Here is an 11,921-nt window from a genome sequence, read left to right on the forward strand (position 1 = left end):
CGGGAAATGCGGCCGCCACGGCCGGGATTCGATCCCGCGACCTCGTGCTTAGCCGCTAAGCCACCGCGGCGGGCGTTGTTTCCTTCTCATTTAATGTGAAACGTGCCAATGACGCGCATCCGCATTAGGTTGTTGAAGATTTGGCGCATGCCGATGATGTGAGCAATAACAGCTTACCTTGACTCTTGTTGCTTTTTGTCAGAGTGAGATCCTGCAGCTTTGGGAAATGTTTAAATTCATGTGTCTGTTCTGTCTTGCTCAGTTCATACCGAACAAACTTAAAAAGTCAGCTGAGCATGTACCATGGATGAATAGGCGTACTATTCTATTAAAACGTAAAGCCAAACGTTTAAGAAATAAAGGCCCCGCTTCCAGCAATCTAACCAATGTTTTGTCGTTCTTTCAGAATCTATTGAGCGTGCTAAAAAATAAATTAAATTAGCAACACACTACTTAATTTACTTAGAGAAGACCCTCAGAAGTTCTGGAAGTTTGTTGAGGAAAAAAAGATAACCATAACGAATATTATCCACGATAGCATTCCAATAACGGATCCCATGACGGCGCTCGTCCTCTGTCTTTCTAACTCGGTTTCTTCCGTTGTTTTCGCGCTGAATTAATAAGTACGCGTCCTGTCCAAATCCCCATCTTTCTACCATGTCTATCGCCCACTTTTTCAATGGCCACTTCCACAGCATCTTCTCCTCGCCCACTCATCACTCCGTCCAAACTTCACCCTCATGCCCCTCTAACGTTGACATATCTCGTCAAGGTGTACTTAACATACTCCTCAGGTACAATGTAAAATCATCTCTAGATGGCATTCCCAACACTTTCGTTCGGCCCCCCGTTACGGTAAACCTTTAAGTAAATTTCTTGTGGTAGTTTTTCAGGCCTCTCTTAATTCGGCAGTACTCCCGCAAGATTGGAATGTATCCCTTGTTATTCCTATATTAAAAGAGGGCGACCCATGTTCAGCCTTGAATTATCATCCGATTTCCATCCCATCGCCTTCTTTCAAATTAATTGAACACATTGCAGCTGACTGCATTACTGGTTTTTTGAACGAGAATAACATTTTATCGCCTCTCCAACATGGCCTCAGAAAGCTGTTCTTGACAGTCACCCAATTAAGTACAGTCATTCACTCTTTCGTTTCTATACTTGACAAGATTCGCCAAGTAGACGTAATATTTTTGGATTTTCTAAAGGCTTTCGATGTACTTCCTCACGACAAATTAATGTTCATTTTAGAGTTCCTTGGTCTTCCTAGCTTCCTCATATCTCACGTTTCTGCTTATTTAACGGGTGGCAACCAGTACGTAGTAATTGTTGGGCAGCAGTCTGATCCTCTTCCGGTGACCGATGGCGTTCCTCAAGGAAGCATGTTGGCCCACTACTTTTTCTTATTTATTGTAACGGCACAGTTGAAGTAATAAATGCCGCCATTGTTATTCGCCTGTTTCCCGACGATTGTATTATTTTTAACGACATTAATACAGCTAATGATCAATTGCACTTAATTTAGCATTGAACAATATTCTAGAGCGGAGCAACAAATGGGGGATGATACTCAACTGTGATGAATCTGTGCTACTACGCATAACTAACGAAAAATACCACGGAAGTTTTCTTATTCCATTGGCCCAGACCCCAGTACACTATACTGAAGAGCGACTTCAATTCCAAGGAAGGCAAGAAGCAGGTTGGAGACAAGGCAGTGGGGGAATATGGCATAGGCACTAGGAATAGCAGGGGAGAGTTAGTAGTAGAGTTTGCGGAACAGAATAATATGCGGATAATGAATACCTTCTTCCGCAAGCGGGTTAGCCGAAAGTGGACGCGGAGGAGCCCAAATGGCGAGACTAGAAATGAAATAGACTTTATACTCTGCGCTAACCCTGGCATCATACAAGATGTGGACGTGCTCGGCAAGGTGCGCTGCAGTGACCATAGGATGGTAAGAACTCGAATTAGCCTAGACCTGAGGAGGGAACGGAAGAAACTGGTACATAAGAAGCCGATCAATGAGTTAGCGGTAAGAGGGAAAACAGAGGAATTCCAGATCAAGCTACAGAACAGGTATTCGGCTTTAACTCAGGAAGAGGACCTTAGTGTTGAAGCAATGAACGACAATCTTGTGGGCATCATTAAGGTGTGTACAATAGAAGTCGGTGGTAACTCCGCTAGACAGGATACCAGTAAGCTATCGCAGGAGACGAAAGATCTGATCAAGAAACGCCAATGTATGAAAGCCTCTAACCCTACAGCTAGAATAGAACTGGCAGAACTTTCGAAGTTAACAAGCGTAAGACAGCTGACATAAGGAGGTATAATATGGATATAATTGAACATGCTCTCAGGAACGGAGGAAGCCTAAAAGCAGTGAAGAAGAAGCTAGGAATTGGCAAGAATCAGATGAGAGACAAAGCCGGCAATATCATTACTAATATGGATGAGATAGTTCAAGTGGCTGAGGAGTTCTATAGAGATTTATACAGTACCAGTGGCACCCACGACGATAATGGAAGAGAGAATAGTCTAGAGGAATTCGAAATCCCACAGGTAACGCCGGAAGAAGTAAAGAAAGCCTTGGGAGCTAAGCAAAGGGGGAAGGCAGCTGGGAAGGATCAGGTAACAGCAGATTTGTTGAAGGATGGTGGGCAGATTGTTCTAGAGAAACTGGCCACCCTGTATACGCAATGCCTCATGACCTCGAGCGTACCGGAATCTTGGAAGAACGCTAACATAATCCTAATCCATAAGAAAGGGGACGCCAAAGACTTGAAAAATTATAGACCGATCAGCTTACTGTCAGTTGCCTACAAACTACTTACTAAGGTAATCGCAAATAGAATCAGGAACACCTTAGACTTCTGTCAAGCAAAGGATCAGGCAGGATTCCCTAAAGGCTACTCAACAATAGACCATATTCACACTATCAATCAGGTGATACAGAAATGTGCAGAATATAACCAACCCTTATATATAGCTTTCATTGATTACGAGAAAGTGTTTGATTCTGTCGAAACCTCAGCAGTCATGGAGGCATTACGGAATCAGGGTGTAGACGAGCCGTATGTATAAATACTGAAAGATATCTATAGCGGCTCCACAGCCACCGTAGTTCTCCATAAAGAAAGCAACAAAATCCCAATAAAGAAAGGCGTCACGCAGGGAGATACGATCTCTCCAATGCTATTCACAGCGTGTTTACAGGAGGTATTCAGAGACCTGGATTGGGAAGAATTGGGAATAAAAGTTAATGGAGAATACCTTAGTAACTTGCGATTCGCTGATGATATTGCCTTGCTTAGTAACTCAGGGGACCAATTGCAATGCACGCTCACTGACCTGGAGAGGCAAAGCAGAAGAGTGGGTCTAAAAATTAATCTGCAGAAAACTAAAGTAATGTTTAACAGTCTCGGAGGAGAACAGCAGTTTACGATATGTAGCGAAGCACAGGAAGTGGTAAGGGAATACATCTACTTAGGACAGGTAGTGACGGCGGATCCGGATCATGAGACGGAAATAATCAGAATAAGAATGGGCTGGGGTGCGTTTGGCAGGCATTCTCAGATCATGAACAGCAGGTTGCCATTATCCCTCAAGAGAAAAGTGTATAATAGCTGTGTCTTACCGGTACTCACGTATGGGGCAGAAACCTGGAGGATGACGAAGAGGGTTCTGCTTAAATTGAGGATGACGCAACGAGCTATGGAAAGAAGAATGATGAGTGTGACGTTAAGGGATAAGAAAAGAGCAGATTGGGTGAGGGAACAAAGGCGAGTTAATGACATCTTAGTTGAAATAAAAAAAAGAAATGGGCATGGCCAGGACATGTAATGAGGAGGAAAGGTAACCGATGGTCATTAAGGGTTACGGACTGGATTCTAAGGGAAGGGAAGCGTAGCAGGAGGCGGCAGAAAGTTAGGTGGGCGGATTAGATTAAGAAGTTTGCAGGGACGACATGGCCACAATTAGTACATGACCGGGGTTGTTGGAGAAGTATGGGAGAGGCCTTTGCCCTGCAGTGGGCGTAACCAGGCTGATGATGATGATGATGATGAGACCCCTTGACTGAAGTCAATTCATACAAGTATCTCGTATTACAATTACTAACAACCTAAACTGGAGTAGCCGTATTACCAACACTGCTTCTTCTGATTTTGGAAAACTACGTCTACTACGCCGTAAATAAATATGCTTAAATATGCATCATCTGAAGGGAATTCATTTGCTTTTACCACTTTTTTTGGACATAAACCCGAATATTCTTGCGTTATTTTGGATCTGTTCACTAAATCTAACACGTATGCCTTGGAGAGGATACAGAGAAGACCCATTCGTATTATTATTATTTTTTGTCCAAATATGACCGGGAAGTGTCTGCAACCGAGTTATTGCGCAATAATGGGTTTCACGCCCTACAAACAAGGCGACAAAACACACAAATGCCAATATCATCACAAGGACCGAGAGTCAGGTCGCCTCTAGAGCCTTCTGGACTAGGGATTTCCCCAAATCCATACATGACACACTCTAAGCGTACTTCAAAGGACGCCCACATATCCAGATCACTCTTCAATGGGTACCTGGCCACTGTAACACAGGAGAGAATGAGCGAGGAGACGCTCTCTCCCGAGTCAAATTCCGGACGCCCCCCGTAATCTGGACAGAGCTATCCACGAACAAAAAAAAAACTACAACTACACAGACTGGAAAGACAAAGCTAGGCGATTGAAAAAACAACGCATTATTCTTGCACTCCCTTCACCAACCCCGGGAAGGAGAGAGGCAGTCATACAGTATCAGGCCCAAACCCATTCCCTAAAGCTCCCCAACACTCTCCCTTACACTACGGGCAAAGCAGGCACACCCCAGTCAAGCGCATGTAAGGGGGCTCACCCAATATATCACACGCACTCTGGCACTGTCCTGGCACACAACCTATACTAATGCGCAACACACCAACCAAAACGGCACAGACATTGGACGAATGGTTGACCGACCCCCCACCTGTCTACATTGCTGCGTTAGCCAGGCTCGCCACAGCCCTCGGCCTCGAAGAAACAGAACGGACCAGAGAGCGACATCTAAGCTTATATTTGGAGGCCATGTTTATTACTAGTGTGAAAGACCGTTGTCATGCTGAAATCCCCAACAGTGCTGGTAAAAATGAGAATTCTTGAACATTCTTAGGATGTACATACAAGAAGCGATTTTCTCTTTCTCTCTCACTCCTTCATAGTTTTTCTCCTTTATTTTATTTTCTCTCTCCTTTTGTTTATTGCAGAAAATATTGCTTGCAGATAACCCTTTGCTTCTTTTAGAAACAGAGAGCTTGAATAAGTTATGCCCTGGAGGAAAATACTTCTAATTGAAGCTCGTCTAGTGAACCTCACCTAAATTAAGTTAAAATGTGGCGCTTATTCTGCCCAAATTGCGCATTGGTGGGCTATGAGGAACGCACGTAGTTGAAGGCCCCGGATTAATTTTGGCCGCCTGGGCTTCTTTAACGTACAATCGGCGCTCTTGCGCCATCTCTTGCACGGTATGGAGGTCACAAATGTCTAGGCATTTTGTACTAGTGTGACCGATAGCCCCGCGTGTGAAGTATATGGTTGCGAAGAAACAGCCGAACATCTCATCTGTGATTGCCCCCGGTTTTGAGGACGGAGGCGGGCGCTCGGCCCTGGCCTCGTTAAGTTGGACAGCAGTCCGAGTCCTGAATGTGCAGTTGTAAGCTTCCTGAGCATACATGCCGCTCTGAAAGCCACGCTCCGTTTTTTAACGACCACAGGCTAATCTGAAAAAATTGTTACCGCATGCCGGGGTAACTCTCCTCTTATTTCTTTATCTTTTAATCCCCATGTTCTCCCTCTCCGACGTAGTCAAAATCGTATAGTTAACTTCCCTACGTTTCCGTTTCTTATGTTCTCCCACGCTTTGCCCCTCCTTATGCAAGGCTCCACTCTGGGCGACATAAGGGAAATTAAACGAAAAGACCGATCAGCATCACATGTTTAGTGATTTGTCATCTGCAATCGGTGACTGCTCGAAAAACTACTAAAGAAAAACACCAGTAAAGAAAAAACAGCATGATTTTGTGCGTATACCAGACTTTTGCACTTTCCCTCTCTTGTAGCCTTTAGCATCAGACTTGCTCACATAGATGACATAACTTTGTTTCTGTGGCATTCCACAGTGGTCGGACACGTGTGTCCACAACGACGAAAATTAATACGTGTGACTCTTATTTGAACACACATGTTCTGTGCCGTTACAGATCGGTTGCTGTGGGGAGAGAGAGATTCAGTTGTAAAATATCTCGGCAGTTTGGAAATGGAAATTTGGAAAATATCTATTTGTTCTAAAAATGAATAATAATAATAATAAAAAATAAGATTATATTTATAACAACTTTATTTTTCATTTATTAGTACACACTTAAATATTCCGTTTCGGGTAGAAAATGAGTGCGCGTCTCATTTTCTATGAATTGTTGTTGCATGTATGTATTGTTGCAACTCTTCAGAAACTAGCGAAATTGTAGCAACCATAACCAGGAAGCGGAGCGCCGTATGGGTGTTGCCACCAACAAGGCAGCGCAAACCACTCACCACGAAGCCCAGCATGGAGACGCGGCAAGAGTTATACGCAGCAAGCCCAGCGTGTGTCAGCTGTACACCGCTACTATAACCCAACATGGTGCAACCAAGACTCGTTATCCAGAAAAGGTTAACCTTAGTTGTCAGGAAATTCAGAATAGAGAGGAGTAGGATAGTAGGATATGTATTAAAACATATAGAACGCGAAAAGGTGAAGAAAAGTGACTGTCCTTTCCCTCCTGTTGGATAACTCCGGAGGTACCGTCTACGAGAAGTGAAGGCCACAGTAGCGTGCTGCCTCTGCCGAGTGGTCGAATAGGACCAAAGCCTCGGCGTTGGCTCGACTACCAGGACGCCTTTTTCCCAGTGGACAGCCAATCCACGCGCGGCTAGGCGTAGGAGTGTGCGATCCCTATGTGCTGAGGTTCCGTGGTGTCGCAACACACCAAACGCTTGCAAACCGCAGACGTCCCTGTGAGGTTAGTTGAAAACAGTAAACGATCATATAAAGCAAGACCTGGCGAATACAGCGGGCGTTCTAACACAATGACGGAGGAGTTATTCAGAACAGCTACTGTCTTGCTAAAATTTCGAGCCCGGATAACGGCTCTGGCTTTTGACTCAAGGTCACTTAAAGGTCGCCAACAACGGGAGCTAGAAGTATTTCATGCTTAAAATGTTTGGGTTTCCGCGGCGGTAAATCCGACTTTTCTGGCATCACTTGTTGGCACCCATTTCATCCTTTTCTGATCATACTTGCAGATGATTCTCTCTCATTTGTATATTTTGTGTCCGAGGGTCGTAGTTTTTATTTATTTATTTATTTGTTTGTTTGTTTGTTTGTTTATTTATTTACACGTGTTTTTTTTTAATAATAGCTTTAGTCGCGAGCTAGAAAAAACGATACTCGTGCCGTGGTCTTCGGGGTCTCAGACCACGTCTTTTGCTCTGTTTTTACAAAATATGCCACATGGAGGACAATAAAAGTGACCATGACGACAAAAACATTAAGTTATTCAAACAAGAAGGGAGTCACAAGCTTTATACATTGTAAATTATTACCTTCCTTTTAGTAATAAAAGCTGTGATCTTATTTATGAAAATCTAAACACTTTTGTTTGATAACTTCATTATTTCTATGTACTTTTATTTTTCTGCACCACCAACCATAGTTTCCGGGATAGGCTTCAGCCAACTGTTTTCCGTGCTTCGATGGTCAGATTTTGTAACTTCGCGAGGGCTGTGTAAATTCTGCAGAGGGCGATAGACGAAGCTCGCGACGCTCGCGGTAGGCAAGAGGTGGCGTCGTGTATATTTACCTACTGTATGTGTGTGGACAATGTCAATTATTTACTTCTGGCGTTTTGAGTGCCAAAATCTCGATATGAATATGAGACACGCCGTGGTTGGGGTGCTCCAGATTAATTTTGACAACCTGAGGCTCTTTACCGTGAACCTCAATCTAAGTACACGAGCAGCGGCGTGTTTCATGCACCGAGTCTTTCGCTGGATTTCGTCGCTGCCTCGCCATATGGCTTGTCGAGCCTGCGGCTTACAATTCGGCGCATATTAGAATGCATAAAGTTAACGCCGGAGGCTCTGAAGCCAATGAAAGCGAAAGTAGCGAAGATCCGCGCATCCGACGTTAAATTACATCCGAAAAAATAACAGCCGAATCTTTCCAAGGCAATGACGAGGTTGTATTTGAAGGAAAAAAGAGCATGAAAGAGAACTAGGTGGAAAAGGACTTGGTGCTGACAAATTTCAACTGGAAGAAAGCCTAAGAGAAAATTCCTAACGCACAGCCACAGGGCTAGACGAGGCTCCCGTTAGGCTGATTAATGAACTAGGACCGAAAAGTAAGGAAGCTCTGGTGAACGCAGTGGAAAAAACCTTAAAATATACAAGAATACCAGTAGAATTAATTTAATTTATAAAGGTAAGGGGGGGAAAGATAGAATTCATTCGCATAGACCGTTGACCCTTACATCGGTAATATACAGGTTAGCAATACAGACAATCAAATTAAAGCTGCAAGCCTGGGCAGAGAATAGTGGCTTGTTGGGAGAACTTCAGAATCACTTCAGTATAGGTAGGCGTTTGGATGATAACTTATTTGTTCTAACTCAGTGTATTGAAATATCAAGAGTAGAAAGAAGACCGTTATATGGGGCCTTTTTAGACATTATAGGAGCGTATAACAACGTAGACCGCAACATTCTGTGGGATATTCTGGAAGGGGAACGCTTAGGCAGCGATTGTCTACAACTTTTGAGAGAGATTTACCTAGAAAATACAGTTTGAGTTGAATGGGAAGCGGTGTGAAGCGAGGAGATAGTTGATATCAACAAGGGACTGAGGCAGAGGTGCACTTTATGCCCACTGCTCTTTATGATGTACGTGGCAAAGATGGAAAGGGCGCTAAAAGGAAGTAATATCGGCTTTAATCTCTCATACAAACAGTCGGGTACAGTAGTAGAGCAGAAGCTTCCAGGTTTATTTTATGCGGACGACATTGTGTTGCTAGCTAACAAGCAAAGTGATTTGCAACGTCTGGCTAATATCTGTGGACAGGAAGGCGTGAATTTAGGTTTGAAATTTAGGGTTAAAAAAGTCAGGTGTTATGGTATTCAATCAAAATAGTGGACAGTGGCAATACTGGGCCAGGAAATACCTCGGGTAAAAGAATTTGAGTACCTTGGTATATGGAAGAACGAAGGCAATAGATACGTGGAAACACAGGAAGAAACAATAACAGCAAAGCGGAAGAGAAATGCAGCCATAAAGAAGCACAGAGCGCTGTGGGGATACAATAAGTACGAGGCGCTCCAGGGAATGTGAAAAGGTGTAATGGTTGCAGGACTTGCATATGGAAATGCGGTTGTTTGCTTGAAGTAAGAGGTACAATCGGGAATCGATGGCAACCAAAGGTCAGTGGGACGCCTCGCATTAGGCGCTCACGGGAAGACTACAAATGGGGCGGTGCAGGGTGATATGGGCTGGACTAGTTTTAAAGTGAGGGAGGCTCACAGTAAAATTGATTGTCAAGAATGACTGAGGAATATGGCGGAAAGTAGGTGAGCTGAGAGAGTGTTCAGATATTTGTACAGGAAAAACATTGATTCACAGTGGAGGAAAAGAACTAGGAAGCTTATCAGCAAATATGCGACCGGTATGGTGAGCAACATGGTAACAAAGAACGTCAAGTGGCATGTCAGAGAGGTTGAGATAATTTCATGGGTGGCGGCAATGGAAAAGAAACCTGCTATGAGTAACTACTTAAGAGGAAAACGAAATCAGGAAAGAAACAACTTATGATAACTCAAAGGGAAGATCATTACTTTTCGAAGCGAGATGCCTTAGAACACGCACTAATACAGAGAGATATAAGAAGGAAGAAGAAGCATGTGCTTGCTGCTGTAAAGCTAGGGAAACGATGGAGCATGATTTATTAGAATCACTGGCCTACTTGAAGCCCTCGGTTTCAGCGAGAGCAGGGAAAAAGTAAACATGTCCTCAATAGAGATTAGTAAGAGGCGATGGGAGGATTGATGGAAGAAAAGTAGGGAAACGACAAACAAATGAGGCGTACAATAACAGAGTTCCCAATAGGAGTTCAGAAAGTTTGGTTATAGGAATTCTTCGTGTCTGTTTTTTTTTTTTGCTTTTCTTCTTTTTTTTTTTTAACGTAGGTAGGACATTAGGCAATATAATAAGAGCTTGGTGGCGCAACCCACCGCCCCGTTTCAAAGGGGACGCTAATAGCATCCATCCATCCCGCTTGGCACCGCCGCGGCAGCATTTCACAGTTTGTGCGTATGGCACGTGCTGTGCTTGCTTTGCTATGCGACGAAAGTGCAGGTGCTGCACTGTGGAGTTTGCGCGCTGGGCTGTGATAGCGTAGACATTACAATCTTCCATAGCCTGAAGAAAGCGCTTGGAGCTGGCGTCTGAACAGCGTGCTGGCCACGTATGCAGAAGGAGCACGTAAACACGCACCAGAAAAATGGCTCCAAAGCGTGCACTCAGCGTCGAGGACACCCAGGCCCCAAAGAGGCGTCGCGCCGAAAAGGAGCGTCTCCGCTACGCAGCGAAACATGGTGCAGACCGCTGCTGCCACGATGCGATGAGCCATGTGAAGCAATGATAATGCTCAACCCTCTCAGAGATTATGAACAATGACGCACACAAACAAGTCTTCCTGTGTGTTCTGTGGACTACGCGGACAAACAGTAGTGGTGCACGCAGTGACGTTTAAGATCAACTCGCCACTCTCGTATTGAGCTAAACGCTCAAGAAATTACGCATTCGTATTGTGTAAAAAAAAATGTGAAATTGCATATTGTAGTAGTTAGGCAAATAAATATGCAAATTGGAATAACTTTTTAACCAAATGAGTCGTGCGACTGCTCCCAATGGAATACTTAAGGAGGGCCACTCGAGTACCTCATAATCCTTTCCAGAATCGAAGTGCCTAAAGCTACGTAGGGACGTATGCGCGAACAGTCCAGTTTGTCGCCTTATATGTAAATATACGAAGGAATGGCGGCTCCGTCACGAGAACGTTCTTCCTCAACGACATTCTGCGAAGCTTCGCACTACGTAGTGCGAAGCACTACGTACAGAGGCTAAATTACTTACAGAGCAACTTATCACACGCCCATACGTTTCCGTGATAGGTGCTAGCTATAGGAGCCCGCACAAACAAGAGGGAGGAGTACGTGCCATAGCGAAGTTCGACAGCAATCCGCGCTAGCGCGGCGGAGGGCTCGCTATTCTAGCAAAAGTTGCGTTTAGAAGTGGCTCTTGGCGCTAAATACATTATAGGATAAGAGTTTAGGATAGAATGTATCTAAATTGCACTAGAATTGACAGTGGAAACGGCGAAATCAACAGCAATAATGCGGGAAAGACTAACAATTTTGAGGCGATGGTTAGTACAGCAACTGGAAAAGTCACTAGGGAAGTTTCAGTGGTAGCACTGACTCCGGGCAACGTGTCTGCCTTTCACACTGCGGTGTAGGATTCGATTCCTGGTCGCAATGTATTTGGTTTCTCGTTCTTTTTCTTCTCTATTTCTTTTTTCACCGCTGTCTATACTGTGGCACAAAATTGGTCGACGATTACGCTTCTTGGTAATGCGATCTTTGAGCGCAGCTGCTGCCTTATTTCAACAACAGACAACCGCATACAGAACATGCAGTGCCGAACGGAGGCGGTTCTGCGTTTCGGATTGGGCAGCACGCACCGCGATCCGCCGCTATCGAGCCGGCGTTCCGACAACGCGCCATCGCGCCGTCTTATAGTGGG

The sequence above is a fragment of the Dermacentor variabilis genome, chromosome 1 (assembly GCF_050947875.1).
Source record: "Dermacentor variabilis isolate Ectoservices chromosome 1, ASM5094787v1, whole genome shotgun sequence".
NCBI classification, from domain to species: domain Eukaryota; kingdom Metazoa; phylum Arthropoda; class Arachnida; order Ixodida; family Ixodidae; genus Dermacentor; species Dermacentor variabilis.